At 47.5% G+C, this 25,755-nt stretch overlaps 4 non-coding genes across 4 annotated transcripts; 2 read left to right on the top strand and 2 right to left on the bottom strand.

The window, feature by feature from the left end:
* The first annotated feature begins 3,376 nt into the window (after nucleotides 1-3,376).
* On the top strand, nucleotides 3,377-3,449 carry trnav-aac (transfer RNA valine (anticodon AAC)). The gene has a single exon. It is a non-coding gene; the product is annotated as a tRNA-Val (tRNA).
* A 3,393-nt stretch (nucleotides 3,450-6,842) lies between these two features.
* On the top strand, nucleotides 6,843-6,915 carry trnav-aac (transfer RNA valine (anticodon AAC)). The gene has a single exon. It is a non-coding gene; the product is annotated as a tRNA-Val (tRNA).
* A 2,374-nt stretch (nucleotides 6,916-9,289) lies between these two features.
* Nucleotides 9,290-9,362, bottom strand: trnav-uac (transfer RNA valine (anticodon UAC)). Its single transcript has one exon. It is a non-coding gene; the product is annotated as a tRNA-Val (tRNA).
* A 2,662-nt stretch (nucleotides 9,363-12,024) lies between these two features.
* trnaw-cca (transfer RNA tryptophan (anticodon CCA)) lies at nucleotides 12,025-12,096 on the bottom strand. The gene has a single exon. It is a non-coding gene; the product is annotated as a tRNA-Trp (tRNA).
* Nucleotides 12,097-25,755: the final 13,659 nt, after the last annotated feature.

The raw sequence follows: 25,755 nt of genomic DNA, 5'->3' as shown, positions 1-25,755 counted from the left end.
TTCCGCTTTCTCTCACAGCCGAAATATTCACTGAAATGGTATCTTTCCATTTACTCTTCAACGCCCTAGCAAGCCTTCACGTTCTATGTAAACTGTTTGTGTTTTTTACAGCCCAGCAGTTTTTATACTTCAGTGGTTATCACGGTCAACTTACACGCCAATAGTTCCCAATTCGATAGAGAACGGCAACGTAACTATCGCCCGTGCTCCAGTGTCTCAGTAAGAGAGTATAGAGTGAAGATCACTACTCAAATGGACAACTGCTGCCCCAAGTTATCTTTTGTACCTTGCAAATATTCGGTCAATTTTGTTCGTCCAGCACAGACGGGAAGAAGGGCAGGATCAGTTCAACACGACGCACACGGGATGAACAGAATTACCATCGCCATGTACTCTGCGTGTCTGAATCTCTCCTTCAGTCTACTTTCAAGCCTCACTTTTCCCGCACCCCCACCCCGGCCTCGCGGGTTTGTCTGCATCTTCGTTTCTGTCCCCATTTTCTTGGTATCAGCCGTTAGGGACAATTTGTTCCTTCGCGTTAAAAGCTCCATTTGACACACACTTGAATGAAGTCACAGGACAAAAGGCCGATTTTGAGATACGTGGTGCATGTCTACGTCCTCATCTGGGCTCAGAAGGGGACAGTTTCAGTTGTGGAGTGATTCGTTAAGATTACTACTACAGGGAATGTTTCATGGCATTCATTTTATTGATATTTAGAATGATTTTAGTATATAATTCGGTTGTTAGTGTTTGGTTTCTACAGGCTGGAAGTGTGTGATGTGTGTAGTTCCAGTGGTATCCGCTGCACGCGGTACATGATGACCTCTATCAAGATCCCTCTCACCCTTCTACGCTCCAAAGAGAAAAGTCCCAGCTCTGCTAACCTTGCCTGATAAGACTCGTTTTCCAATCCAGGCAACATCCTGGTAGATCTGCTCTGCACGCTCTCCATAGCTTCCACATCCTTCCTGTAATGAGGTGCCCAGAACTGAACACAATACTCCAAGTCTGGTCTCAACAGAGATTTATAGAGTTGCAACATGACCTGTCTACTCTTGACCTCAATCCCCCAATACGGCGGGAGGAGAAGAGGAGCAGCGCGCCGCGTGTGCGCAGCCCGCCAATGAAAAATGATATCGTATCTGTTAAATAGGGGCCGTGGACAATTCTGATTTGATGAAGATGGACGTGAAAGCACAGAGGAACATCTGGAAAAATTTCTGAAATTCTCGTTCGCTGCTGTCGTTACTGCGCTGTCGGGAATCTTTCAGAGGGTAGTCCTCAAAATCCCCTGCTTTGCCTACTGTTGGCGACCGAGAAGGAGGTCGAATCGTTCGGACAGAGATGGCGCTCAGTACTCAGTGTCGGAGAGCTGATCAGAGCTCGAAGTTTTCGAATGACACAGAGTCGGACCGTGGTCGGGTATGGCAGGGAGAGTTTTTCTTCCTTCTCTCCGTCTGCGTGAGATGTGCAACATTTGAGAGACTTTGAACTTCCACTGTGCTCATGGACTTCTTCACCAAGTTATGGTATTGTTGCACTGTTGTAACTATATGTTATAATTAAATGGTTTTGTTAGTTTTTTTCAGTCTTGGTCTGTCCTGTGTTTTGTGATATCACACCGGAGGAAATAGAAACCATAGAAACCATAGAAACAGAAACAGGCCTTTTGGCCCTTCTTGGCTGTGCCGAACCATTTTCTGCCTAGTCCCACTGACCGGCACACGGACCATATCCCTCCATACACCTCCCATCCATGTATCTGTCCAGTTTATTCTTAAATATTAAAAAAGAACCCGCATTTACCACCTCATCTGGCAGCTCCCACCACTCTCTGTGTGAAGAAGCCCCCCCCCAATGTTCCCTTTAAACTTTTCCCCCCTCACCCTTAATCCATGTCCTCTGGTTTTTTTCTCCCCTTGCCTCAGTGGAAAATATTCTATCATTTCTTAATGCATGCATTACTAAATGACAATAAAAGAGGGCTGCGTGTCTTCATAATCTAAAAAAATAAATTAATGAAGCGTAGTATCCCCTTAGGCCTTCTTAGTTATTCCTCTCTCTCGCCGCTGCTGCATGACCAAAGGAGTTACACCACCATTGTGTGCGCATTGTGACAGAAATTCACAATCAGGATCGGGGTGCAACGCGTTGCAACTTTTCGCCAGATTCCGCTTTCTCTCACAGCCGACAGATTCACCAGAGTGGTATCCTTCCATTTCCTCTTCAACGGCCAGCAGTTACCACGTTCTATATAAACTGCTCTTGTTTTTAACACCCCAGCGGTTTTTATAGTGAACTGGTTATCACGGTCATATTATAGACCAAGACTCCCCAAGGCGATAGAGTACGGGAGCGTGAACATTACTCGTGCTCCAGTTTGTCAGGAAGAGCGTGTATACTGAGGGTTACCATCGCTATCTACTCTGTGTGTGTGTGTCTCTCATTCAGACTACTTCTCCTTATGGGGCGTCTGTCTACATCGTCGTTTCTTTACCCGTTTGTTCACTATCGGCTGTTATGAACGATTTTGTTTTCATTTATTTTTTTCCTTCGTGTTGAACACTCCATTTCGTACACATATGAAGAAAGTCACAGGACGACAGGCGGATTTTGAAATACGTGGTGCAATTGTACATCCTCATCTGGACTCAGCGGGAGCGGGGTTCATTCATAGCGGGATTCTTTAAGATCATTATGAGAAAAAATAATCCATGGCTTTTATTTTTTTTCTTGATATTAACTATGAGTTAAGTATATAATTCAGTCGTTACTGTCGGGATTCTATCAGCGGAAAGTGAGTGTTTTGTATAAGCAACACACATCAAAGTTGCTGGTGAACGCAGCAGGCCAGGCAGCATCTATAGGAGGAGGTACAGTCGACGTTTCAGGCCGAGACCCTTCGTCAGGAGAGAAGAGCTAGTAAGAGATTTGAAAGTGGGACGGGGAGGGGCAGATCCAAAATGATAGGAGAAGACAGGAGGGGGAGGCATGGAGCCAAGAGCTGGACAGTTGATTGGCAAAAGGGGTATGAGATGATCATGGGACAGGAGGCCCAGGGAGAAGGAAAAGGGGGAGCGGGGAACCCAGAGGATGGGCAAAGGGTATAGTCAGAGGGACAGAGGGAGAAAAAGGAGAGAGTGAGAGAAAGAATGTGTGTATATAAATAGATAACGGATGGGGTACGAGCGGGAGGTGGGGCATTAGCGGAAATTTGAGAAGTCAAAGTTCATGCCATCAGGTTGGAGCCTACACAGACGGAATATAAGGTGTTGTTCCTCCAACCGGGTGCCACCAGGTTGGAGGAACCCCAACCCTGTTTTGTATAAGGCCACTCATATCTGCTGCAGGCTACATGATATGTAGCCGTAGTGTTTCTGTAGTGTAGTGGTTATCACGTTCGCCTAACACGCGAAAGGTCCCTGGTTCGAAACCAGGCAGAAACACTCTGAGATACTTTTGTTTAAATCAAGTCTTTGGAAAAGGACGCAACCACACGTTTATTCAATGGAATACTTCTGTTCTGAGAATCGGAGCGGGAGTGCGGCGAAAGCCATTTTGAATTTTTCGGTTTTTTCATCATTGGTGTTGAGAAGCCGGACTGCGCAGACGTGTGACGTCGGGCCGTGAAGCGCAGAAGTTTTAAAAGGAACACAGCCTGATACAGCGGGCAGCATAGTTTTGCGGGCTGCGAAGTGAGCCGGGAGCAGAGTGAAGGCCTAAGGGCTTTGGCTCAACGGGTTTAGGTGGAAACGGGCGAGGCGAAGAAGGTTTGGTTTTCAATTTTTCCTGTTATTTGAGGAAAGAGGGGAAGTATGAGAGTGAGGGCAGCTTGCTGTTCTCGGTGTCGGATGTGGGAGGTCCTGGAGTCTCCCAGCCTCCCGGACGTCCACATCTGCGCCAGGTGCGCCGAGCTGCAGCTCCTAAAGGACCGCGTTAGGGAACTGGAGCTGCAGCTCGATGACCTTCGTCTGGTCAGGGAGAGTGAGGAGTTGATAGAGAGGAGTTACAGGCAGGTGGTCACACCGAGGCCACGGCAGGAAGACAAGAGGGTCACGGTTAGGAAGGGGAAGGGGAAGGGTCAGGTTCTAGAGAGTATCCCAGTGGCTGTGCCCCTTGACAATAAGTACTCCTGTTTGAGTACTGTTGGGGGGGACAGCTTACCTGGGGGAAGCAACAGTGGTGGGATTGGACATTGTCCCGGATCACCAGAGGATTTTTCCCAGGGCTGAAATGGCAAACACGAGGGGGCATAGTTTTAAGGTGCTTGGAAATAGGTATCGAAGGTGTATCAGGGGTAATTTATCACACATTAAGTGGTCGGTTCCTGGGATGCACTACCGGTGGTAGTGGTGGAAGTGGATACAATAGGGTTTTTTAAGAGCCTCTTAGAAAAATAGAGGGCTATGAGCGAGGGAAATTTTAGACATTCTCTACAGTAGGTTACAAGGTCGGCGCAACATTTGTGAACCGAAGGGTCTGTAATGTTCTGTAAATTTCTTTGTTTCCACGTTCTGTGTAAGCTGTTTTTGTTTTTCACACGTAAACACGAGGAATTCTGCAGATGCTGGAAATTCAAGCAACACACATCAAAGTTGCTGGTGAACGCAGCAGGCCAGGCAGCATCTCTAGGAAGAGGTACATTCAACGTTTCGGGCCAAGACCCTTCGTCAGGACTAACTGAAGGAAGAGTTAGTAAGAGATTTCAAAGTAGGAGGGGGAGGGGGAGATGCAAAATGATAGGAGAAGACAGGAGGGGGAGGGATGGAGCCAAGAGCTGGACAGGTGATTGGCAAAAGGGATATGAGAGGATCATAGGACAGGAGGGCCAGGGAGAAGGAAAAAGGGGGGGGGACCTAGAGGATGGGCAAGGGGTATAGACAGAGGGAAAGAGGGAGAAAAAGGAGAGAGAGAGAAAGAATGTGTGTATATAAATAAATAACGGATGGGGTACGAGGGGGAGGTGGGGCATTAGCGGAAGTTAGAGAAGTCAATGTTCATGCCATCAGGTTGGAGGCTACCCAGACGGAATATAAGGTGTTGTTCCTCCAACCTGAGTGTGGCTTCATCTTTACAGTAGAGGAGGCCGTGGATAGCTATATCAGAATGGGAATGGGAATAAGAATGAGAATGGGAACCATCAACTCTGCTCTCAAACGCAACTCCCGCATTTCACGCACATCTGCTCTCACTCCATCCTCCCGCCACCCCACTAGGTATAGGGTTCCCCTGGTCCTCACCTACCACCCCACCAGCTTCCGGGTCCAACATGTCATTCTCCGTAACTTCCGCCACCTCCAATGGGATCCCACCACTAAGCACATCTTTCCCTCCACCCCCCCCCCTGCTTTCCGCAGGGATCACTCCCTACGCGACTCCCTTGTCCATTCGTCCCCCCCCCCCCCATCCCTCCTCATTGATCTCCCTCCTGGCACTTATCCTCGTAAGCAGAACAAGAGCTACACATGCCCTTACACTTCCTCCCTTACCACCACTCAGGGCCGCAGACAGTCCTTCCAGGTGAGGCGACACTTCACCTGTGAGTGGGCTGGAGTGATATACTGCGTCCGGTACTCCCTATGTGGCCTTCTATATATTGGCGAGATCCGACGCAGACTGGGAGATCGTTTTGCTGAACACCTACGCTCTGTCCGCCAGAGAAAGCAGGAGCTCCCAGTGGCCATAAATTTTAATTCCACATCCCATTCCCATTCTAATATGTCCATCTACGGCCTCCCCTACTGTAAAGATGAAGCCACACTCAGGTTGGAGGAACAACACCTTATATTCCGTCTGGGTAGCCTCCAACCTGATGGCATGAACATTGACTTCTCTAACTTCCGCTAATGCCCCACCTCCCCCTCGTACCCCATCCGTTATTTATTTATATACACACATTCTTTCTCTCTCTCTCTCTCCTTTTTCTCCCTCTGTCCCTCTGACTATACCCCTTGCCCATCCTCTGGGTCCCCCCCCCCACCCTTTTCCTTCTCCCTGGGAGTCCTGTCCCATGATCCTCTCATATCCCTTTTACCAATCACCTGTCCAGCTCTTGGCTCCATCCCTCCCACTCCTGTCTTCTCCTATCATTTTGGATCTCCCCCTCCCCCTCCCACTTTCAAATCTCTTACTAGCCCTTCCTTCAGTTAGTCCTGACGAAGGGTCTCGGGCCGAAATGTCGACTGTACCTCTTCCTAGAGATGCTGCCTGGCCTGCTGCGTTCACCAGCAACTTTGATGTGTGTTGCTTTGTTTTTCACACCCCAGAGGTTATTGTAGTGCAGTGGTTATCATGATCAGATTACACGCCAATAGTTCCCAGACGGGAAGACGGGCAGGACGTGTTCAATACGGCGCACATGGGATGAACAGAATTACCAATCGCTATCTACTCTGTGTGTCTGAATCTCTCGTTCAGTCTACGTTCAAAGCCTTACCCCTCTCGGGCGCCTGTCTGCATCTTCGTTTCTGTCCCCACTTTCTCAGTATCGGCCGTAATGGACAATTTTAAAATTGTTTATTGTTTTCCTTCGCGTTCAAAACTCCATTTCGCACACACATGAAGGAAGTCACAGGACGACACGCTGATTTTGAAACACGTAGTGCATTTCTACAGCCTCAATCGGACTCAGCGGGAGCCAGATTGAGTTCTGGTGCGATTCGTGAAGATTGTTATCGATGAAAATGAGCCATATTATTTATTATTTTATTGATATTGAGTATGATATTATTACAGTATATAATTTATCTGCTAGTGTCGGTTTCTACGAACTGGAAGTAAGTGTTGTCTCTGAGTCTTTTCGTATTTGCTGCATCCGGAAAAGCGTAGGTAGTCGCAGTGTTTCTGTAGTGTAGTGGTTATCACGTTCGCCTAACACGCGAAAGGTCCCTGGTTCGAAACCAGGCAGAAACACTCCGCTATACTTATTTTTAATAAATCAAGTCCTTGGAAAGGGATGCAACCAGACGTTTATTGAATAAAGTACTTCTGTGTCTGGTTCCATAAACAAAGCATCCCCAGTACTCAAAACGCTGGAGCAAGAGCAGTCAGCATTTATGCCGTGATCATTTATCGGGACTGGAAAAGAAGGGGCGCTAACCAAAATAAGAAGGTTGGTAAAGGTGTGTACACACCGTCGGGGGATAGGAGGTGAAGCTGAAAGGGAAGGTAAGGTGTAGGGGGAGTGGCGAAGATTTGTTTAGAATTCTCATCTCAGACGACTTTCACGGTGAAGCACTCTCTCTGATTTTTTGACAAAACTATAAGAGTTAATTTACAAAAAAATACGCAAAGGTGCAACAATGAATATTTACAAGGCAGCCCGTATACTCAAAAGAAAATATGGTTATTACCGTCTATAAAGCCGTCAATACCGCGGGGCGACCACCGGTCTCTGAAGTACCCCATTGTACCAGCTCTCTGTTCTCACATTGCGATTTCCTCTGACCTGCGACTCTTCGATCTCAGGTACGTGCGTTCGATTCACTCACCAGCCAGTTTGCAATTTCATCCCCCATCTTCCCCTACCCACGTCTCCTCCAGTACCTGGCTTCACTGATCGTGAAATGGCGGGAAAAGGATTCGGATGTTGCAAATGCAGCATTTAGTAAATCAGGAGTACACAGCACCGGGGAGAATCCGTCCCTGAACACGGTTATGTAACGTTTCACATGAAAGGAAACCGTGGATTTGAAGAAGTTAGCAGAAGCTGAAATAATTCCCTCACTGTCAGACGATACAGTGCAAGCTACATCTCATCAGTACAGATCGAGGAGGGTGCGATAGCCACGTAGCTTAAGTGGTCAAAAATCTGCCCAGTGAAAACAAGATGCCGGCTTGGACCTCCCTGCGACGATTATACTTTACTGGGTGAGCTCCCTTTATTGATGAGGCGTTTCATGCAAGAATCTCCATTCACTAATTTGTCACGGAGGAGTTGCGGTAGGATAGTGACCTATCTCTGCCTCAGCATTGCTGGGAATCTGTTTTCCCTTTTTGACAGTCTATCTGAAGATAGTACAACGCATTTTCCCGTCACGACGTAACCTTCGTTACATTCAGTGAGCGTCATTTTATTCAAACCCGCACCCTCTGCATTTAATTGAATAAATATCTGATTGTAAGCAACACACATCAAAGTTGCTGGTGAACGCAGCAGGCCAGGCAGAATCTCTAGGAAGAGGTGCAGTTGACGTTTCAGACCGAGACCCTTCGTCAGGACAGACTGAAGGAAGAGTGAGTAAGAGATTTGAAAGTTGGAGGGGGAGGGGGAGATCCAAAATGATAGGAGAAGACAGGAAGGGGAGGGATGGAGCCAAGAGCTGGACAGGTGATTGACAAAAGGGATACGAGAGGATCATGGGACAGGAGGTCCGGGAAGAAAGACGGGGGGTGGGGGGGGAAACCGGAGGATGGGCAAGCGGTATATTCAGAGGGACAGAGGGAGAAAAAGGAGAGAGAGAGAAAGAATGTGTGTATATAAATAACGGATGGGGTACGAGGGAGAGGTGGGGCATTAGCGGAAGTTAGACAAGTCAATGTTCATGCCATCAGGTTGGAGGCTACCCAGACGGAATATAAGGTCTTGTTCCTCCAAACTGAGTGTGGCTTCATCTTTACAGTAGAGGAGGCCACTGGCCTCACATTTTAACTCCACATCCCATTCGCATTCTGATATGTCTATCTACGGCCTCCTCTACCGTGAAGATGAAGCCACACTCAGGTTGGAGGAACAATACCTTATATTCCGTCTGTGTAGCCTCCAACCTGATGGCATGAACATCGACTTCTCTAACTTCCGCTAATGCCCCACCTCCCCCTCGTACCCCGTCTGTTACTTATTTTTATACACACATTCTTTCTCTCACTCTCCTTTTTCTCCCCCGTCCCTCTGAATATACCCTTTGCCCATCCTCTGGTTCCCCCCCCCCACCCGGTCTTTCTTCCCGGACCTCCTGTCCCATGATCCTCTCGTATCCCTTTTGCCAATCACCTGTCCAGCTCTTGGCTCTATCCCTCCCCCTCCTGTCTTCTCCTATCATTTTGGATCTCCCCCTCCACATCCCACTTTCAAATCTCTTACTCACTCTTCCTTCAGTTAGTCCTGACGAAGGGTCTCGGCCTGAAACGTCGACTGCCACTCTTCCTATAGATGCTGCTTGGCCTGCTGCGTTCACCAGCAACTTTGATGTGTGTTGCTTGAATTTCCAGCATCTGCAGAATTCCTGTTGTTTGCGTTTTTAAATATCTGATTGTGCCCCTTTTGTGTTATTGGGATTTTTTAAAATGTTTCTGCCTGGTTTCGAACCAGGGACCTTTCGCGTGTAAGGCGAACGTGATAACCACTACACTACAGAAACATAACGCACGCAATAATATATTCCACATGTACAAATTCCAACAGCCCAAGCTATAATTCACACGTCTGGATGATTGTTCAACTTTGCGACACGACACTGACAGCTAAAACATTTATTTATTTAAATTATTTTCATTATCAATAAAAAATAATCCTTGGGGCATTTCTTCTGACAACAACCTTAATGACTGACACTTCTGCCGCAATTGAAAGTTGCCGTTTGAACTGCCCTCACGCTTTGCACATTGAGTCACTTTCTGTGACGCGAGCCGGAGTTTCAAATCCAGAGAGAAAAGGAAACACAAAACGCCGCGTACTGTGTAAAAGGGGAGAAAAATCGGAGACAGAGAACGAGTACAAGCGAGAGATAGATAGATAGATAGATAGAGAGAGAGAGAGAGAGAGAGAGAGAGAGAGAGAGGCGGACCCACGATGAGGACGAGTGTTGAAAGTAGACGGTACTAGAGACCGAGACAAAACGAGAACACAGTGGAAGTAATTGTGTTCATATCATTGAACTGATTCTTCCCTTCCTCTAGCCAGAGGTGGACATGGATATTTGAAAGTTTGGTAGCGTATTTTCAAACTGCCGGAGTGTTCCCATGTTTCTGCAACAAGACTGCTGTGCTTAAACTGAGTCGCAACCTGCCCTGGAATTATTCCTTGGTTGTGCATTCGCTTTCTCATGGTGGTGTTCGCACCAAGTGGTGCGGAAATTAACAGGTTCATGCCATGTGAAACCAGGGAAACGTGTTGAAACCTTTCAACAGGTTTTGCTTCTTCCCATATCCGATCAGTTAAATGAAATTGCATCCTTTCATTTCGTTTTTACCGTCCGGTTTTTGTCATTTTGTGTATGTTTCTCCGGGGCAGTTTTATTTGATCGAGGTTATGACGTTCGCATCACACGCGGAAGGTCCCCATTCCGATCGTGGTCAAAAATAGAAATGTAACACTCGATCTGCAGAAACACCCCTCTATTCTCTCAAGAGTTAAATAAGGAAAAATAAATAAGAAATAAACAACGAGCTCACTAATATTATGCAGCAAAAACTCATAAAAGCTAACAGTGGAGGAGTGGAGAGGTGATAACTAAACAGAATGATGGTCTGATGCGCTCAGCACAGGAATAAACACAAGCTGAAGATTAATTGTCACTCAACCAGGCAGGAGTAGCCATGATTACAGCAGACGAAATAGAATTATGCTGGGATGAATATGTAAAGCACATTACAAACAGGCATGCACAGTAAATGGCACATACAGCACATATAAGACAGCAAGCGCAGATAGGTTAAGAATAAAATATAATCCAACCAATAATAGTCCAAGTGTCTGAGAATATTGCAACCGTCTGCAGTCGGACACAGCGTAGCTTGTCATCTGCCGGGCAAACACTGGGGAATAATACCGACTCCAGCAGAGACGCCTCGCCGCACAGCCTCCAGCATTACGGTGAGCAGTCCGACTCTGACTCCTCCGGCTCTTCTGGGCGGCTGGAAATAGGCGATATGATTGAGGTAAGGCAGATACCCCGCCGTCCGCCACAACAGACAGGATCTCCCGGTAGCCACCCACTTCAACTCTGCTTCCCATTCCCATTCCGATATGTCCCTACATGGCCTCCTCTACTGCCATGATGAGGCCAAACTCAGGTTGGAGGAGCAGCACCTCATATACCATCTAGGTGGTCTCCAGCTCCTTGGTATGAACACAGAATTCTCCAACTTCCGGTAATTCCCTCCCCCTGTCTTCCCCAATCTCTATTTCACTCTTCCCCCTCCCCCAACTGCCTACCACCTCCCTCATGGTTCCGCCTCCTTCTACTACCCATTGTGTTTTCCCCTATTCTTTCTTCACCTTTGCTGCCTATCACCTCCCTGCTTCCCCTCCCCCGCCCCTTTATCTTTCCCCTTACTGGCTTTTCACCTGGAACCCACCAGCCTTTTTCTTCCCATCCTCCCCCCACCTTCTTTATAGGGTCTCTGCCCCTTCCCCCTACAGTCCTGACGAAGGGTTCCGGCCCGAAACGTTGACTGATCGTTTCCACGGTTGCTGCCCGACCTGCTGAGTTCCTCCAGCGTGTTGTGACTGTAACCGGTGAATCGGACGCTGCCTTCCACATTACAGTAACAAGGTCACAGGAAGAGCGACTAAAGCAATCACTCGTTGTTTGACTGCACACCGCCTTCCCGACCGAACTCCTCCGACGCCTCTCTGACCAAGCCCGACTCCTTCAGCTTCTCCGCTAACAAGCAAATCGCTGATGGAGCAGATCTGCCGAACAATGAGTTCTTAATGTACAGCTGGGTCTTGTGATCGTTTACAACAGACAATAACGTCTTTGTACCGAGCGCGCTGCCACCGTACTGGAAGCAAATAGCAGAACAATAACAGATTCATAAACTCACAGAGAGGTGAAGTAGAGAAATGCAGAATGTGAAGCCGCTCTACATTGTTTTCCGTTTTAGAATATCATCTCACCACTTCTCTCTCAACCAAGTACCCGTTCTTTGTAAGGAATAGCAATGGAAGGCCTGATGACAAAAGGAAACATGGAACCTCTAAGCGAGGCTACACTAATGGACTGTGCACATTGCAGTGAAAACGCTTTAAACTGAAGAGCAGCCTCGCCACGAGCGCTATAAAACACGAGACAAACATGACCCCGACGTGATTCGAACACGCAGCCTTCTGATCTGGAGTCAGACGCGCTACCGTTGCGCCACGAGGTCTGAGGGACCTGCTGAAATACTGAAATTAATATGCATCTCAGGAATTTCTTTAGATCCATCTGTCGCTCACTTTCCCACTTGAACTTGGCAAACTTTCTGTTTCCGTAAATCAGTCGAGGAAACTGTTTTCTCCGACTGTAACTGTCTCCCTTCTCGTCTTTAATGTAGAATGCCTTTGGCTTTTTCTTCACCTTGTATGCTAAGGCAAGCTCATGTTTTATTTTTAGCCACCCTGATTTCATCCTTATGTGTTTCCTTACATTTGATATAAGCACCTCATCTGTCCAACCTACGTATACCTGTAAATCACCTCTCATTCTTAACCAAGGCTTCGATATCACTTGAAAACCAAAGTTTCCTACACCTGATATCTTTATCCTTTATTCTGACAGGCTTTTTGTACTCGCACAATTTCACTTTTGAAGGCCTCCCGCTTACCAAGTACATTTTTGCCAACAAACAGCTTGCCAAATCGTATCTAATGCTATCAAAATAGTCCTTCCTCCAAGTTAGAATCTCAACCAGCGAACCAGACCTATCTTTTTGCATATTTACTTCGAAAGTAATGGCATTGTGGTATGCAACACATAGATCAGCTACTGACAACTGACTAAAGTGGCACGTTTATCTGAGAACAGCCGTAAGGACAAGCCGGGTAACAAGAGGACGTGTGATCAGCGTAATAATGTGAGTAATTTATCGAAGGGTTTCTGAGAGACGAGATCTACCTGCATTTAGAAAGACAAGGACTGGTTAGAGATAGTCCATATGGCTTTGGGCCTCACGTTTTAAGCAGAGTTTTCTGCGGAGGTGACCGTCCAACAGGATTGAAGAGACAGGGCGATACATGTCTACCTGTCTTTTGGAAGGCCCTTTTAGAAGGACTCATGCGTATTGTTGTCCGGAAAATCATATCACATGGGATCCGATGTGAGGTCTTCAACTGATTACTGCACTAACTTGAGGAGGAATCAATGGATGGTAGTGGAGTCGACTTTTTCTTCTAGACTGGACGCCTCTGAGCAGTGACATTACCCAGTGCTCCCTGCCGCACCTCCCGTGGTCTGTCATCTCTATTAAATGTTTTGTTAAGAATATTAGTGGCATGCTGAGTGAGGTAGCGAATGACACCGATGTTGGTAGCGTGGTGGACAGTAAGAACATATAAGGATCTGGATCTACTGGGATTATGGGCCAATGAGTAGAAGATGGAATTCAGGTCGGACAAGTGCGACTTGCGGCATCTTGGTATTTTATATCAGGGCAGGGCCTACACAGTAAACGCCAGAGCTCTGGGGAGTGTTGCAGATCAGTGAGACATCTGAGCGTAGGTATTTCGATTTATGGTGACACAGACAGAAGATGGCGAAGAAAGCTTTTCTCACGCTCGATGAGACATCATGAATCAGGATCGTGACATCGGTTATATCCCTTTGTAGCCACTTGTACTGACTACGAACTGCTCTACAGCTCTGTTCGATACATTGCAAAATGACTCCAATGTAAACAGATGTGCAAAGCGTCAATTAAAGGAAACAAAAAAAACACTGCAGTAAGCCCTTGGAAGTATTTTTCGACGTTCTTTGAGGAGGTGACCAGGCATATAGATGAGGGTAGTGCAGTGGATGTGATCTATATGGATTTTAGTAAGGCATTTGACAAGGTTCCACACGGAAGGCTTATTCAGAAAGTTAGAAGGTATGGGATCCAGGGAAGTTTGGCCGGGTGGATTCAGAATTGGCTTGCCTGCAGAAGGCAGAGGGTGGTGGTGGAGGGAGTACATTCAGATTGGAGGATTGTGACTAGTGGTGTCCCACAAGGATCGGTTCTGGGTCCTCTACTTTCCGTGATTTTTATTAACGACCTGGATGTGGGGGTAGAAGTCTGGGTTGGCAAGTTTGCAGACTACACAAAGGTTGGTGGTGTTGTAGATAGTGTAGAGGATTGTCAAAGATTGCAGAGAGACATTGGTAGGATGCAGAAATGGGCTGAGAAGTGGCAGATGGAGTTCGACCCGGAGAAGTGTGAGGTGGTACACTTTGGAAGGACAAACTCCAAGGCAGAGTACAAAGTAAATGGCAGGATACTCGGTAGTGTGGAGGAGCAGAGGGATCTCGGGGTACATGTCCACAGATCCCTGAAAGTTACCTCACAGATCGATAGGGTAGTTAAGAAAGCTTATAGGGTGTTAACTTTCATAAATCGAGGGATAGAGTTTAAGAGTCGCGAGGTAATATGCAGCTCTATAAAACCCTGGTTAGTCCACACTTGGAGTACTGGGTCCAGTTCTGGTCGCCTCACTATAGGAAGGATCTGGAAGCATTGGAAAGGGTACAGAGGAGATTTACTAGGATGCTACCTGGTTTAGAGAGTATGGATTATGATCAGAGATTAAGGGAGCTAGGGCTTTACTCTTTAGAGAGAGGGGGGATGACAGGAGACATGATAGAGGTGTACAAGATAATAAGAGGAATAGATAGAGTGGATAGCTAGCGTCTCTTGCCCAGGGCACCACTGCTCAATGCAAGAGGACATGGCTTTAAGGTAAGGGGTGGGAAGTTCAAGGGGGATATTAGAGAAAGGTTTTTTACTCAGAGAGTGGTTGGTGCGTAGAATGCACTGCCTGAGTCAGTGGTGGAGGCAGATACACTAGTGAAGTTTAAGAGACTACTAGACAGGTATATGGAGGAATTTAAGGTGGGGGCTTACATAAGAGGCAGGGTTTGAGGGTCGGCACAACATTGTGGGCTGAAGGGCCTGTACTGAGCTGTACTATTCTATGTTCTATGTATTTTTTTGTTCTTTTAGATCTTGTTCCACTGGGAAAGCCCCATCCTTTCCTATCAATTACAATTGATGTAAGGACAGCGAAACTTTGTACCGTCCAGTAGCAGCGAAAGCGCAGAATGGGAATCGCAATTGATTTCATTCATTCAACTCTGCTCTTAAACGCATCTCCCCCATTTCACGTACATCTGCTCTCACTCCATCCTCCCACCACCCCACTAGGAATAGGGTTCCCCTGGTCCTCACCTACCACCCCACCAGCCTCCGGGTCCAACATATTATCCTCCGTAACTTCCGCCACCTCCAACGGGATCCCACCACTAAGCACATCTTTCCCTCCCCCCCCTCTCTCTGCATTCCGCAGGGATCGCTCCCTACACAACTCCCTTGTCCATTCGTCCCCGCCATCCCTCCCCACTGATCTCCCTCCTGGCACTTATCCGTGTAAGCGGAACAAGTGCTACACATGTCCTTACACTTCCTCCCTTACCACCATTCAGGGCCCCAAACAGTCCTTCCAGGTGAGGCATCACTTCACCTGTGAGTCGACTGGGGTGATATACTGCGTCCGGTGCTCCCGATGTGGCCTTTTATATATTGGTGAGACCCGACGCAGACTGGGAGACCGCTTTGCTGAACATCTACGCTCTGTCCGCCAGAGAAAGCAGGATCTCCCAGTGGCCACACATTTTAATTCCACATCCCATTCCCATTCTGACACGTCTATCCACGGCCTCCTGTACTGTAAAGATGAAGCCACACTCAGGTTGGAGGAACAACACCTTATATTCCGTCTGGGTAGGCTCCAGCCTGATGGCATGAACATTGACTTCTCTAACTTCTGCTAGGCCCCACCTCCCCCTCGTACCCCATCTGTTACTCATTTGTATGCACACATTCTTTCTCTCACTCTCCTTTTTCTCCCTCTGTCCCTCTGTATATACCTCTTGCCCATCCTCTGGGTCATCCCCCCCCCCCCGTATTTCTTCCCGGACCTCCTGTCCCATGATCCTCTCGTATCCCCTTTTGCCTATCACCTGTCCAGCTCTCGGCTCTATCCCTCCCCCTCCTGTCTTCTCCTATCATTTTGCATCTCCCCCTCCCCCTCCACCTTTCAAATCCCTTACTCACTCTTCCTTCAGTTAGTCCTGACGAAGGGTCTCGGCCTGAAACGTCGACTGCGCCTCTTCCTATAGATGCTGCCTGGCCTGCTGCGTTCAACCAGCAACTTTGATGTGTGTTGCTTGATTTCATTCATTTGTGTCTCTGCAACGTAACGATATTTCTGCCTTTGCAGCTTCACATGAAGTGTAAATCAGCATCGGTATCCTCTACCTCCGGCGTAATCAGCCACCAGTTTCGGTTGTTAACCGAAACCGCGAGCCCGCCGAGTCAGAGACGGTCAGTTAAGGTATTTGTATTCAATTTTCAAATTCTTCTGCGGGTCGGAAATATTGAAAATCACCACTTGTTGAGAAGTGCGAACCTTGTTAACTGCGCACACCCTGCATAAATTTTAAAGTTTAATTTCCAAGGCTCCCTAGAAACCCAAACAAAAACAAAGAAACGTGGGCAAACACTGATGTTTCCTGACACAAAAGATAATAAAGTGTGATATTACTTAATAGGTCAAGGGAGGTGGGTTATCACACGAAGACGGCCTGAAAGAGAAAGAGAGAGAGAGAGAGGGGGGGGCGGGGGGAAGGAGGGAGGGAGAGGGAGGGATGGAGAGAGCCACCAGAATGCGTGTTGAATGTAGGCTGGAACATTGGCTCAGGCACATCGACAACACGGGGCGGATAATTGTGTCCGTACCAGCTGTACGGCTGTGCACTATTCCTTTCCTTCGTCCAGCTGGAGGTGGTCATGGAAGTATAAAGTTCGGCGGGATGTTTCAAAGTACCAGTGTATTCCAATGCTTCTCCAGCAGGGCTTCGGGCAACTGTAGTCAATGTAAACGGAACAGCCAGACATTGCATTCCGCTGAAAAACAGGATCGAACTTGGGACATTTGGCGTGCAATGAGAACATGATAACCTGGGTATCACAGAGCTAGCTAGGGCAATAATACAGACCATGGAAACCAGCAGGAAGTTAAAAAAAATGGAAATGGGGAGAATAGAAATATGCAATTTCAGTGAACAGAATGGTTGACGCAAGAAGCAGAAGCCGTTGAAGTGTTTCAATGCGCTTCTCCCGGTTTCAGACAGCGAATCTCTGGCGAAGCTGTGCCGCTCCGCCCCACGTGGGGCTGACAGCGCCATGACAGGCACTTTGCCCCATCATTCCACCCTCTTAACAAGGCACACGAAACCCAGTTACGGGCACTTAGTCAGCAGAACTTTAAACCACGGTGATCAAGTGGGTAGTTTATTATTTTGTATATAACAATTATTTCCTCAAGAATGTGTATCAGGGTATTCAGGCACAATCTACTCCGTGAACTCCCTACGGAATTTCAGTAGATTATTCCAGATGTTTGGATTTTTGTTCACGATATTTAACGCGGAGTGTTCTAAATTGGCGCTGGTGAAGCTTAGCAGCATTGGTGGCAAACGGAACAACGAAAACAACGAAATACCTTATTAGTCACGTTTTTTTTTCTGATAAATGATCACTGCAAACAATGGCGAGACGAGCGGAGTGCAGGCGGAGCCTGGGTCCGTCCGCTAGAGCGAGGAAAGCCCCGAGGTTCGGTTCGTTTACTCGGCTCTGCGCTGAACTGAGGGTCCGGCACGACTGTTTTCCCTCTCTGCACGTTGGGTGGTTGAGAGTCTTCTTTTTGTTGTGTTTCTCTGTTTTGTGGCTGCCTGTAGGAGATGCACCTCGAGGTTACATCGGTACACATACTTTGATAATAGATGCTCTTAGAACTTTGAACTTTAGATGAGCATGTCGTTAATTGACTGTCTAATTAAGTCTAATACTTATGTCCGCCTCCAATAAATGTATACATTGGCCAAACTCCACTCATATGGCTCATCAGCTTTGACCAAAGACGATTAATATATACAGTATAATATATGATAATATATATAATATTAGTATACATGATTGGGTGTAGGGGCAACCGGAAAACTGGACACTGGAATTTAAGAAACAGATTAAGAGATTTAAAGTGCATGTATGTTAGTACCTCCAGTAGAACTCTGTCTTTCTGTGCATTTCCCCCTAGCTGTCAGTCTGTGGTTTTGTATTGCCATGTGCTCCAATCCCCGCTCCTGCTCTACTCCGGCCCCGTATTACTGAGTACTCCGTCTCTCACCTGTTTCTCTTTATTGCCTGTATTGTTGCCACCTGCGTCTCATTGTGCTCCACCTATCATCTGCCTCTCTGTTCATTGCTCAGTGTATTTTAATCCTGTGTTTTCACCTGTTTGTTGCCAGATTATGCCAGTGAATTTTTCTGAGCCTTTCTAGAATTCGTATCGGTGCCCTGTCTGTCTGAATATCGACTCTGCCTGTTTCCTGATTCTGGGTTTTTGGATTTCTCTGGATATTTTGATCTCAGCCTGAATTTTTACGCCGACTTTGTTTGCACCTAGGGATTTGTTACTCAATTAATATCACTGTGTGCACAGTACTGGGTCTGCGATTGGCAATTTATTAAGAAAGTATAAAGTAAAGGCATCCGTTAGTCTTGCGAGACCATGGATCTGCGCCTGGAAAGTCTTCACTCTCCAGGGCACAGGCCTGGGCGAGGTTGTATGGAAGACCAGCATTTGCCCATGCTGCAAGTCTCCCCTCTCCACGACACCAGTGTTGTCGAAGGGAAGGGCATTAGGACCCATGCAGCTTGGCACCAGAGTCGTCGCAGAGTAATGTGTGATTAAGTGCCTTGCTCAAGGACACAACGCGTTCCCTCGGCTGGGGCTCAAACTCACGACCTTCAGGTCACTAGTCCAATGCCTTAACCACTTGGCCACGTGCCCACTAAGAAAGTATATATACAGTATAAAACCGTGAGTTTTGCCTTCCGATAGTCAGCCACGAAACAAAGAAGGAAAACCAACGGCTCCGTTCCAAGCAAATCGGACAAATGGAGAAAAAAAGATCGAAAAACACAGAATATAAAACGTTAAAGCATAAAGCATCGAAACCGTCGATTCAGTTCAGTTCAGTTCAACTCGGTACATCCCTGTGTCGTTTGTTAACTTCAGGACGCAGATGCAGTCGGCCCCCGATCCAAAATCGCACAAAATAGCAGCAAAAAGGAGAGACCAGAAACCAAAAGCACACAGGAACCTCAACTACAACGTCCAATCTACAAAGAGTGTCGAGTAAACCTCGCCGGAGGTCGAGGACCTGGACCATCCTCCGGCAGCATTTAGCGGGAGGAAGAAGCTAGTACCTTCCTCCATTGGCATCAAGCGACAGGCTGATAGATAGCGCTGACCACCATCACTCCTCGATGATTTCAGTCTCCCTAGACACTTTCACCAGCAAAATCTGCAAGAAATTTAGTCAACAGTGGGCCTGCGCCCTGGGTACGCGCTTCTTGGCCTCACGGCCTCACAGTTCGCTCGAAACCTTACGGTACCACTTTGAGGACGGCTCAATCGGCCCGAAGACGCACCACCAAAATGAAGATCACTGTAGCAGAACTCCATTTGAAAGGAAAAGAAGTGAAAGTACTTTCGTGGCTCGCTGGCGTAATCTTCCACAGCCCGATGTAGGATAACCGGCAGTATAATCGCTTTCACTCATAGCAGCGTTTCTATGTTTCGAAGATTTGAAAGGTTTCAAAGGTGCAATTTAATGTCAGAGAAATGTAAACAATATGCATCCTGAAATGTTTTTTCTTCGCAACCATCCACGAAAACAGAGGAGTGCCCCAAGATTGTACGACAGTTAAATGTTAGAACCCCAAAGTGCCCCCTCAGCTCCCCTCCCTCCCTCGCGTAAGCGGCAGCGAGCAAAAATCCCTCTCCCCCCATTGGCAAAAGTAAAGCACACCCGCTACCAGCACTCAAGCGTGAGCAAAGCAATGCCAAAGACACAGACTTGCAGTTACCCCAAAGACTACATTGTTCACCCGATAATTCGACATGCTGCAGACTCTCTCTCTCCTAATAAGGGAGAAAGGGGTGACTCCAGTTTCCAACGAGCTGGGAGACATAACAAACAACTCGATGGATTACGATGTTATAAGTCCGTTACGTAGCTTTTTTCGAGCCCTGTGCCTGAAGATCGCTAAGATCCCGGATCCCCAGGCACACAGCAGGTGTTCCGACTCCCCCAACGACACAACGAAGCCATTGGGCGTCATAACTTATTAGCTCCGTGCCTGCTTGACAACAGCTGTTGCTCTTCAGTTCGTCGGACCAGATATTGCTTCCCTCTTCCGCTACCACCTGTATCTCATGCAGAACATTAGATCTGTTTTTGGTCCGCAGTCGGCATCCTAGCGCATGGATAAGCACCGATCTATGTTTAATAATTGCTTATGTCCACTCTGAGAGATTATTTCGACCGCAAGTCCTTCAGTAAGTGTGCAATGTGCCGCGTCCTCAGAAGTTATCGCAGTACTCGTCCAATCAGCGTTCAACTCTGCGAAGAAACAAGGGAAGAGCGATCTCGGTCATCACATTTTAACTCGACTTTCATGTCACTCCCACTGCGCCAAACCTGGTGACAAAATCTAATTGTGAATGTTGGTTTTAATGAATCACAAACCACATACTCCATGCTTCCAAATAACAAAAGTTGAAGGCTCGGAAGTCATTCAACTTAAAGCTTCAACAGTTGGTCCCCCATTAAAACAACTCACTGCGCGGATCGGTTTCGGAACCACACGTTCAAAGGAAATGGTTTAGCAGTTCATCGCCTTAACGTCTCCTGCTTCTCAAAACAACAAGATTACTACCTCTGAAACCATTTCGCCACTGTGTATGTGAGTGCCGCTGGACGATAGTCGTTAAGTCAACTCGCCCTACTCTTCTTGGGCCTGGATGCTTGTGCCACGCACCAGAAGTGGTAAGAAGAGGATGATTTGGCAGGTGAATACGTTGCTGTGAAATGGTGCAAGGGGCAGGGGTCGGATTTATGGATCACTGGGGTCTTTTTTGGTGAAGGTAAGTTCAGCACAAAAGGGACGGGTATGATTGTTGCCCTTTAGAAGCAGGAGGGAACGTCCGACTGTAGCAATTAGAGATTGAAATGTCTTTGAACACACCCTCCAGGTGGCTGACACAGGATTTCAGAACCCTACCAGGTACCCCATCGGGGCCTGTCGCCTTGCAACCGTTCACCCTTTTGAAAGACGTTCCGACGTCGACCTCCGAGACAAAGATCGCAGGATCACCGGGTGCTGCAAGGATACTCAGAGCGGTAGTTTTATTCTAAACATCGAAACATAGAAAACCTACAGCACAATACAGGCCCTTCAGCCCACAAAGCTGTCCCCAATATGTCCTTACCTTAGAAATTACCTGGAGTTGCCCATAGCCCTCTAATTTTCTGAGCTCCATGTACCTGCCCAGGTGTCTCTTAAAAGACCCTATCGTATCCGCCTCCACCACTGTCGCCGGCAGCCCATTCCACGCGCTCACCACTCTCTGTGTAAAAAACTTACTCCTGACATTTCCTCTGTACCTACTTCCAAGCACCTTAAAACTGTGCCCTCTCGTGCTAGCCATTTCAGCCCTGGGAAAAAGCCTCTGACTATCCACATGATCAATGCCTCTCATTATCTTATACACCTCTATCAGGTCACCTCTCATCCTCCAACGCTCCAAGGAGAAAAGGCCGAGTTCGCTCAACCTATTCTCATAAGTCATGCTCCCTAATTCAGTCAACATCTTTGTAAATCTTCTCTGCACCATTTTTATGGTTTCCACATCCTTCCTATAGTGAGGCGACCAGAACTGTGCACAGTATTCCAAGTGGGGTCTGACCAGGGTCCGATAGAGCTGCAACATTACCTCTCGGCTCGTAAACTCAATCCCACGATTGATGAAGGCCAATGCACCGTATGCTTTCTTAATCACAGAGTCAACCTGCGCAGCAGCTTTGAATGTCCTATGGACTCGGTCCCCAAGATCCCTCTGATCCTGCACACTGCCAATAGTCTTACCATTGATACTATATTCTGTCATCATATTTGACCAACTAAAATGAACCACCTTACACTTACCTAGGTTGAACATCTGCCGCTTCTCAGCCCAGTTTTGCATCCTGTCAATGTCCCACTGTACCTCTGAATGCCCTCCACGCTATCCACAGCGCATCCAACCTTTGTGTCATCAGCAGATTTACTAATCCGATCCTTACATTTCCTCATCCAGGTCATTTTTAAAAATCACGAAGATTAGGAGTCCAGGAACAGATCCCTGATGCACACCACTGGTCACCGACCTCCATGCAGAATATGAACCACCTGTAACCACTCTTTGTCTTCTGTGGGCAAGTCAATTCTGGATCCACAAAGCAGTGTCCCCGTGGATCCCATGCCTCCTCGCTTCCTCGGTAAGCCTTGCATAGGGTACCTTGTCAAATGCCTTGCTGAAATCCATATACACTACATGTACTGCTCTACCTTCATCAATGTGTTTAGCCACATCCTCAAAATATTCAATCAGGCTCGTAAGGCACGACCTGCCCTTGACAAAGCCATGCTGAATATTCCCAATCATATTATGCCTCTCCAAATATTCATAAATCCTCCTCTCAGGATCTTCTCCATCAACTTACTAACCACTGAGGTAGACTCACTCGTCTATAATTTCCTGGGCTATCTCTCCTCCCTTTCTTGAATAATGGAACAACATTCACAACTCTTCAATGCTCCGGAACCTCTCCCGTCCTCATTGATGATACAAAGATCATCACCAGAGGCTCAGCAATTTCATTCCTCTCCTCCCACTGCAGCCTGGGGTACATCTCTCCCGCTCCGGGAGACTTATCCAGCTTGATGCTTTCCAAAATCTCCAGCACATCCTCTTTCTGAATATCTACATGCTCAAACTTTTCAGTCCGCTGTAAGTCATCCCTACAATCATCAAGATCCTTTTGTGTAGTGAATACTGAAGCAAAGTACTCATTAAGAACCTCTGCTATCTCCTCCGCTTCCACTGTCACACTTGCTTGGTCATATTCTCTTGGTCTTCACATACTTGTGGAATACCTTGGGGTTTTCCCTAATCCTGCACGCCAAGGCCTTCTCGTGGCCCCTTCTGGCTCTCCTATTTTCTTTCTTAAACTCCTTCCTGCTATCCTTATAATCTTCTAGATCTCTATCATTACCCAGTTTTATGAACCTTTCGTAAGCTCTTCTTTTTTTCTTCACTAGATTTCCAACAGCCTTTGTACACCACTGTTCCTGTACCCTACCGTCCTTTCCCTGTCTGATTGGAATGTATTGTGCAGAAATCCATGCAAATATCCCCAGAACATTTGCCACATTTCTTCCGTACATTTCCTTGAGAACATGCGTTCTCAATTTCTGCTTGCAAGTTCTTGCCTGGTAGCCTCATATTTCCCCATACTCAATTTAAACGCTTTCTTAACTTGTCTGTTCCTATCCCTCTCCAATGCTATGGTAAAGGAGATAGAATTCTGATCACTATCTCCAAAATTCTCTCCCACTGAGAGATCTGACACCTGACCAGGTTCATTTCCCAATACCAGATCAAGTACATCCTCTCCTGTTGTAGGCTTATCTACATACGGTGTCAAGAAACCTTCTTGAACACACCTAACAAACTCCACCCCATCTAAACCCCTCGCTCTAGGGACATGCCAATCGGTATTTGGGAAATTAAAACCTCCCACCCCAACAACCCTGTTATTTTTGCACCTTTCCAGAATCTGTCTCCCTCTCTGCTCTTCGAGCTCCCTGTTACATCTATAAAAAACACCCAGTAGAGTTATTGACCCCTTCCTATTCCTAACTTCTACCCACAGAGACTCCGTAGACAATCCCTCCATGTCTTCCTCCTTCTCTGCAGCCGTGACAATATCTCTAATCAACAGGGCCATTCCCCCACCTCTTTTGCCTCCCTCCCTGTCCTTTCTGAAACATCTTAAGCCTGGCACTCGAAGTAACCAGTCCTGTCCCTGAGCCATCCAAGTCTCTGTAATGGCCCTAACATCATCGCTCCAAGTTCGAAAGTCATCCACTTTGTTCATAATACCCCTTGCACTAATATCAACACATCTCAAACCATCGGTCTGAGCGCATCCTTTCTCTATCACCTATCTATCCTCCCTCTCGCACTGTCTCCAAGCTTTCTCTATTTGTGAGCCAACCGCCTCTTCCTCCGTCTCTTCAGTTTGGTTCCCACCCACAGCAATTCTAGTTTAAACTCGCTCCAGTAGCCTTAGCAATCCTCCCCACCAGGATATTGGTCCCTGTCAGATTCAAGTGCAACCAGTCCTTTGTGTACAAGTAATTCCTGCACTAAAAGAGGCACCAATGATCCAGAAATCTGAATCCCAGCCCCCTGCTCCAATCCCTCAGCCACGCATTTATCCTCCATTTCACTCTATTCCTATACTCACTGTCACGTGGCACAGGCAGTAATCCCGAGATGACTACCTTTGTGGTCCTGCTTCTCAATTTCCTTCCTAACTCCCTGCAGTCTGCTTTCAGGACCACCTCCCTTTTCCTGCCTATGTCGTTGGAACCAATATGTACCACGACCTCTGGCTGTTCTCCTTCCCATTTCAGGATATTGTGGACGCGATCCGAAACATCCCGGATCCTGGCACCTGGGAGGCAAACTACCACCCGTGCTTTTTTGCTGCATCCACAGAATCGCCTGTCCGACCCCCAAACTATAGAGTCCCCTATCACTGCTGCCATCCTGTTACTCCCCCTACGCTTCGAGCAACAGGGCCAGAGACGCAGCCATTGTTTCTTCCCCCAGGTAGGCCGTCTCCCCCCCCCTCCCCCACCAACAGTACTCAAACTAGAGTACTTATTGTCAAGGGGTACAGCCACAGGCGTGCTCTCTAGCGTCTGACTGCTGGCCTTCCCTCTCTTGACTGTTACCCGCTTATCTATCTCCCCAGGCCCTGGTGTGACTACCTGCCTATAGCTGCTCTCTATCACCTCCTCACTCTGCCTGACCAGACGAAGGACATCGAGCTGTATCTCCAGTTCCCTAACGCGGTCCCTAAGGAGTTGCTGCTCGACGCACCCGGTACAGAGATGGCCGTCCGGGAGGCTGGGAGTCTCCAGGACCTCCCACACCTGACGCCGAGCACAGAACACGGGCCTCACACATATTCTTCCTGTCTGTATTCCACACAGACAACCTACCTCGCCTCCACCCGTTATCGCCGAAGCCCCGTTGAGCCATAGCCTTTCTACTCTATCCAGCTCTACACCGTCGCCCGCTCCTCCGACGTCCGCTCTATAAGAAATCTCCTGTTGAACTCCTCTCGTTGTTCTCACTGGCTGACGTCCTCGCGCTTGCGCAGTCGTGCTCCCATCAAACCACTCAAGAAATAACCGTCTCCCATTAAAGATTCTCTCAAAAAAGTGTGCGTAAAAGGCATTAAGATTGTCTACTAGTGAAGCATCACTGCCTTTCACGATACCAGACTTCGCTTTGTAGGAACTAATGGCCTACAAACCCAGCCAGAGTTGACGTGCATCCGATTCCACCTCCAACCTTGTTCAAAATTGTTCTTTTGCTCTTGAGATGGTAATTTGCAATTCATACTTGGCTTTTTTAAATCGTCCTGGATATTGAAAATCCCAGATTTAGCCCCCAACGGACTACAGGCCTGCAGCTCCTGAGAGAACGGATTAAGGAACTGGAGCTGCAGTTTGGTGATCTCCGACTGAGAGGGAGAATGAAGAAGAGGTAGATAGGACCTATAGGGAGGTAGTCAGCCCGGGAGTGCAAGAGAGAGGAATTGAGTG

This window comes from Mobula hypostoma, chromosome 2 (genome assembly GCF_963921235.1).
Source record: "Mobula hypostoma chromosome 2, sMobHyp1.1, whole genome shotgun sequence".
NCBI lineage: Eukaryota > Metazoa > Chordata > Chondrichthyes > Myliobatiformes > Myliobatidae > Mobula > Mobula hypostoma.
Note: the sequence above shows the minus strand (reverse complement) of the source record. Positions and strands in the feature narration are given on the sequence as shown.